Source organism: Patella vulgata, chromosome 8, assembly GCF_932274485.2.
Source record: "Patella vulgata chromosome 8, xgPatVulg1.2, whole genome shotgun sequence".
Lineage (NCBI taxonomy): Eukaryota > Metazoa > Mollusca > Gastropoda > Patellidae > Patella > Patella vulgata.
Window position 1 is genome coordinate 1,390,541 of NC_065886.2, and position 7,183 is coordinate 1,397,723.

General features: G+C 35.0%; 1 long non-coding RNA gene across 1 annotated transcript; it reads left to right on the top strand.

Annotated features, from left to right (window-relative positions):
• The first annotated feature begins 793 nt into the window (after positions 1–793).
• On the top strand, positions 794–5,762 carry LOC126811091 (uncharacterized). The gene is made up of 4 exons (XR_007675383.2): positions 794–906; positions 1,390–1,481; positions 3,463–3,550; positions 4,389–5,762. It is a non-coding gene; the product is annotated as an uncharacterized LOC126811091 (long non-coding RNA).
• The last annotated feature ends 1,421 nt before the right edge of the window (positions 5,763–7,183 follow it).

A 7,183-nucleotide genomic window follows, 5' to 3' on the forward strand; every position in this document is an offset into this window, starting at 1 on the left:
CATGTTATTATCAAATCTGTTCAATTTTTCTGAAATCGTGCTTAATTAACATTAGTTGTTCGGCGCTACGATGTTGTTCAAATACTTACATTACAGAATCACATTATGATTAAACCAGAAACGGCTCGACTTGAACCAGCAGGTAAGAATCTGTTTTGAAATTATATCTTGGGAGGTTGGATTGGCGTGGGAGACCCGATTGGCGGCCATTTTGATTCTTGTTTCATGATTTTTTATTAGATTTTGCCAAGAGTAGACATAAACGCGGGCACAGACTAGAAAAAATCTTTTTACACTTTTGTGTTAGTTGAATTGTAATCTAAAAAAAAACAACCTTAAATCAATTAAGCAGATATTTTCCCCAATTCTCCGTTCAACCTCTGACTCTGTGTAATATTATTAGGCCCCTATTTTCCTGATTCAGTCACAGTTAATAAATAATGGAACTAGAATCAGTCTCTCTAGTTTCTCTATAGTTTCATTATTTTTTCCAGTCAGTGATGATATGACTCTTTCCACCTTACAGCAATTATTGAGAATTTACCGTTCAAGGACTCCATTGGCATTGAATTGAAGAAAAACTGGTAACAATTTCATTTAATTTTTATATTTTCTATTTTTGTTTTTACCAATGTCCTACAATGATTAGTGTATGTGAACATACAATCCCAATTAAGTAAAGTATTTATATGACTCTTACATGCAACAGAGAGAGAGAAAAATGACATAAAACAAGGCCTTACATGTACTTGTATTTGAAGAATCAAGTAGTCCAAGCTATGCCTATATGCATACCGGTAATCAACTACGACGACGATTAGCTTACTTCCGTTTCCACCCTTTCCCTGCACACTGTTCCATTCTACTTAGCCTACAGACGCTAGGTCGTTTCGGGAAAAAGGACAGGTAAGGTTAAATTTAATATGAATAATTCGTTTGCGGGTATGGGTATTTTACTATTTAGCAAACGGAGGAAATCGAATGACCCAGAGAAAAAACTCAAGAGATTGGACAGGCGACTCTACTCCTTGAAATCGAAACCATGCCACTTAACACAATGACAGACCCTGTGATTTCATGTGCATGCATTAACTACTAGACCATCAGCCCCACCCCATATTGAATAAAAGTATGGCTTATTTCAAATATGATATTTACATATAAAGAAAGTAGAGAGACTTCAATCTTACTAGAAAAATACTAGATTACCTGAAATGAAATGGGGTTTAAAGACAACGTCCTACTGTTCAGCTCTGACTGGTCTAATGCAGTGTGCTAAGAGAAAATGTTTGTCCGGGCAACGACACTATGGCCTACTAACATTTTTTGACTTAATCAAAACTGTCTAGTCAATTTAAGCCAACTAATACATTGCATATTTTTTTTCAGTTACCCACCTCGGAAGATCAAGACAGTTGGAAAGGGCTATTGATATTGTGGAAGCGTTTTCTCACAGATGTTGCTTATCAGACAAAGGCTATGTAAGTACCATGCATATTTGCTTTTTGAATCATTAACTGGTTCTATACACTTGGTGGGGGGGGGGGTGGATGGCCGAATGGTTAGCATGTGCGTGCTGTATCATACGGCCTGTCATTGAGTCAACTGACGTGGTTTCGAATCCCCGGTTGTACGTGACAAGGAGTAGGGTCGCCTGTTCAACCTCGTGGGTTTTCTCCAGGTCCTCCGGTTTCCTCCCACTGCAAAAGACCACTACGCGCAAGCGAATTAATGAAATAAAATTAAACCATATGTTAGTCCCGAAATGACCTAGTTTGTGTCGAGTGGACGTTGAACCCCATTTCTCTCTCTCTCTATACACTTGGTAATCTAGTTCTTCTTTTGGGGCATAGTCTAGCGCTATGCCATTTCAAATACGATCAACATGAAACTCAGCAGGCTTGTTTGGTTGATATACAGTTTTGATATATTACTTCAAAACTATAAGATGGATGCAATGTTACACCCTTTCATAATCATTATTATGAAGCGTTCAAATGCATGAATTTGTAAAATATAATTAATATCATATTGTAATACTGTTTGCAATACTGTATTCACAATTGCCTTAGTGGAGATAATTGGTAAATCAAATGATTATTTTTTCATTATTGTCTTTTTTTCAAACTTTTGTTCTGGCTTCTGACCCATTGAGGCATAATAATCTACCTGGGTCTGTAACTTGAAAAGGCACAATAAGTATTATGCAAAGTTGAAACAAAATAGAGACTCAACGTGTGGAAAAATAAGTTGTTTATTTAATAATTCTGAACCGTAGAAAGTATATTTATTGCCAACTCAACCATATACTATCATCCGGGGTTTATGGACCTACTTATAGTCCAACCTTCGACGATGGGTTGTATGTTCAATCTAGTTGGAGGTGTACGATTGAACATACAATAATTCAATAACTCACTTCTCTTAGTATAATCTTATATTCTGTAACAATATCTGACAATGATAATATATACATATAATACTGACCCACAGGCTAGGTAACGTAATAAGGAACAGCATCTAAGAAATAACTTGTCACTATATCAGAGACCTGCCCTTCAGTATGTCCCGCTGCCTGCCTGTGGTTAACTCGCCTTTTTCTAATATATACAATTTTCAGGACTTTTATACCTTAGCTTTGTTTCTTAGTTACCCTAACTTTATAATCCTTAATACCTTACTGGATTAACTTTACAATAGATAATAATTTATGAAACAATGTCTCTCTAATATAATTACAGAGTTTATTTTAATTAGGATTCTGGCTAATCTATAATGGCTGGGGCCTCAAATTAACTATGCTCTAATTCTACCTGGTCATAATACTTGAATATTAAGCCATCAAATTATTTTATAATTTTGAAAATGAAATGAAATGGGGTTTAACATCCTACATCCTAGCTCATAAACTGGGCTAATGAAGATGGGCATACACCATACAGTGTGCTATGAGGGAAATTTTGCCCGGGCAGCGGCACTACAGCCTACTCTTATATCGAATTCAAACTGCCAAGGGATCTTTTACGTGCACGCCAATGTGTACACAGGACCTCGGTTTTTCGTCCCATCCGAACGACTAGACAGTTGTCCTTGTCAGGTCCTCCGTCTTGTATCACTGACAAGGGGAAGACACGTCGGAAAATCTGGATGAACTTTCTCAGCCAATTCAGAGATCGAACACCCGACCTCCAGGCTAGCGAGCCAGCGTCGTAGCCACGTGATCTCCTTATAATTTTGAAAAAGAATGTAGTGATTGTAAAAGCTAATAAGTTATCTGTTGCATTTGGCCTGTTATTTAAATATTTTATTTTTGTTTTTAATGTTAAATATCCCTCTCAAACACAATTATATTTTAATTCTCTCCAGAAATTTGTGTAAAATATATACTGTAAATTAAAACTTTCATCTTTTAACTGTTGAGTCAATTTAAGTCATCTAATACATGTATGTTTTTTTTCGCAGTTAACTACATCAGAAAGATAAAAACAGTTGGAAATGGCTATTCATATTGTGGAAACTTTTCTCACAGAGCTTGATAATCAGGCAAAATGTAAGTAACATACATATTTGTATTTTTAATCAGGAAGTAGTTTTATACACTTGCTTGGTAATCTAGTTATTCTTCTTGGGGCAATGCCTAGGACTCTGCTATTTTAAGTACTTGGCATGCTTGATTTTTGCCAATCACATCCATTGATTTCCTTCAAGTTGTGATAGGGCCTATGTGTAATTTTTACAGTAAATAGCAGTAAAATAATGATGGACAATATTTTACTTTTCAAATAGATTTCAATAGATTTTAAAGGGTAATATCCAATTTGTTGTCAATGGAAATAAAATAAGAATGGGTCCAAAAATAATTAGACATTGCCAAGTAAATAGGTGCTGCCATGATGTAGTAGGGAATCTAGATTTGCAGACAATACATGTATGAACTGGGTGAATAGTTGACCTATTATGAGACTTCAGTCCCAAATCTCAAGACTTTTTTCTGACTTAGCCTGACAAGGACAGCTGTCTAGTCCTTCGGATGAGACGAATTTTGGAATGCACGTAAAAGATCCCCTGGCAGTTGGAATTCGATATAAGAGTAGACGATAGTGCCGCTGCCCGGGCAAAATTTCCCTCATAGCACACTGTGTGGCATATGCCCGTCTTCATTAGCCGAGTATAGGAGTTGAACAGTAGGACGTTAAACCCCATTTCATTTCATTTTTCTCTCTTTTATCCATTTGATTTGAGCATAATAATCTGCCTGGGTCTTTAAGTGGACAAGACACAATAAGCGTTACGCAAAGTTGAAACCAAATAGAGACTCAGTCTCGATGTGGCAAAATAAATTGTTTATTTAAACATTGTATTCTTATTGCCTACTTTTTATTTTTTAGGCTGGAACACCCTTGAAAGAGTATTTGATGCATGATAACAAGAGAACCCAAGCATCAATTTATTTTATACTTCTGGGAAAGAATGCATTTGACCCAATTTTTAAATATTTATTTTTTGTTATTAATGTTAAATTTTCTTCCAAAACACAATTAGATTTTAATTCTCTTCAAATATGTATGTATAATATAGCAAGTAAAGTGACATATAAATCATTTAGAATTTGGTCAGAAATCATAAAGTATTTAATAGGCATTACTAGAAACCAAATGTAGATCAAATACACCCAGAATTACAAAAAACCTTGACCTACATTAAGGTGACTTTCCCTTGCTTATGAAATGAAATACGGTTTAATATCCTGCTTTTCTGTGTTCTTAGAGTGATTCTACCCTACCCTTATATCAAATATTTCAACTGTCAAGGGTTCTTTAAAGGGAACTCAGGGGTCCGAATGGTTAACACGCACACATTTGATCAGAAGGTCTGTCATTGAGTCAAATAATTCAATTTTCAAGGGTTCTTCAAAGTGAACGCAGTTGGGTTGGTTTCGATTCTGGGGGGTGGGTGGTGGCCGAATGGTTAGCACGTGTGTGCTGTATCATACGGCCTGTCATTGAGTCAACTGGCATGGTTTCGAATCCCGGTTGTAGACAAGGAGTAGGGTCGCCTGTGCAATCTTGTGGGTTTTCTCCGGGACCTCCGGTTTCCTCCCACTGCTAAAGACCCCTACGCGCAAGCGAATTATTGAAATAAAATTAAACCATATGTTAGTCCCGAAATGACCTAGTTTGTGTCGAGTGGACGTTAAACCCCATTTCTCTCTCTCTCTCTTTTGATTCCAGACTTGTACCCAATTATCCCTTGCCATATCCAACACTACTGAAAAGTGGGAACTATGCCGGAAAATCCAGTTGAAATTTCTCGGCCAACGCCTTATACTCACTGAACCACTGTGGCTTATGACTTGTGATTGTATATAAATTTTTTGTACATATGATATTTTTTTATTTCAATTCTGTAATCTTGATGCTTTGCTTCTTTTATTTATAAAATATTCATTTTGTTTGGGTTTTTTTTATAATGAGGAAAAGGCTCTACATCATTTTATTACTCCTGCAAAATAGTGCATTTTTCTTTTGTTAGTTTTCTGTGTATGCTAGTTATTTCTAGATGCCTCACAAATCACTTGTAGTATGATTTTGTAGCACTTTTTAGTTTTTGAAATTGTTTCAATTTAGTGCATAATTAATCTTATTAGTGCTTGGTTTGGATGTTATTAAATTTAGATATATTTGAATTATATATTTTGGGGTGTGGGGTAGGGATACTGTGTACATATCTTTATATTCTCAGTTCTTGTTTTGGGGTAAAGAACAATTTAAATAGCTATTTTATATTTTGTGATGGGTAAAGTGGGGGGGGGGGGGGTCATTATATATAACACAATATAATTAGTATTAGAATTCTCTGTTTTTCTGTTAACATTTCAAATATCTATTTTGATGTATTAATTTACTTTTTCCTATGATTTTATGAATAAATAATAATCTTACAAATTTTTTTTTTGTTTCCTTCTTTTATCAAACTTTACAGGTCTAACAGAGCAAAGAGAGGGGTCCTGCATAGAAAGGTTGCTATACTGGATATAAATTGGGGAAAAATACAACACAAGTTTTTGTTGATGGTTATACACAAGTTTGTATGAAACCACACAAGTTTCAGAAATTTTAACACAAGTTTCAGAAATTTTAACACAAGTTTCAGAAATTTTAACACAAGTTTCAGAAATTTTAACACAAGTTTCAGAAATTTCAACACAAGTTTCAGAAATTTCAACACAAGTTTCAACACAAGTATTGTGTAGATTTTACACAAGTTTCAACACAAGTTTTGTGTTGTTTGATACATTTTAACACAAGTTTTGTGTTGTTTCAACATTTAACACAAGTTTTGTGTTGTTTCAACACAAGTTTGTGTTGTTAAATAGAGACACCTTACTTGTGTTGAAACCAACACAAGTTTGTGTTGTTTCAACACAAGTTTTTTTTCAGTGTATCATAAGGCCTGTCGTTGAGTCAACTGGTAGGGTCGCCTGGCCAACCTTCTGGATTTTCTCCGGGTCCTCCGGTTTCCTCCCATTGCTAAGGACTCCTACGCACGGGCGAATTGTTGAAGTAAAGTTGAACGATGTGTTGGTCCCAAAATGACCTAGTTTGTGTTGAGTGGACGTTAAACCCAATTCTCTCTCTCTCTTATAGTATGCAGGTGGGGACATTATGGAAGACCAAACAGCTCTGTATTCAGTGTTCTTAATTCTTAGATCTTCATTCATAGTCCTTAATTCATTTGTTATCATATTTCGACACTTCTATACTAAATAAACTTTTATATCTTAAAATAAATATTTCTTTTACATACCAGACATCTGTCATACAAGATTTGTAAATTTTAGTTTTGTTTTATGTAATTCCATTCTTATATAAAGATAGACATTATTTTAGAAATTCATAAAAAATTACATTTATGCCTCATCAGAAATATATAACGAAAAATAAATCACGAACAACAAATTTCCTAATGCAAATCTTCAAATACAAATCTTGTAAAATATTTTTCAAAAAACATTTCTCTGAATTCATCGAACCGGAACGCTAGTTGTGAGCCGAAATGATCCTGGCACATAATAAGTCACCATACAATAATGGGGAATCGAGCAAGCAAACAGTACCCTGACTGTATTGAAATCATGTACGTGGTATGGCTAATCAATTGACTTATCCTATCTAACATTGAA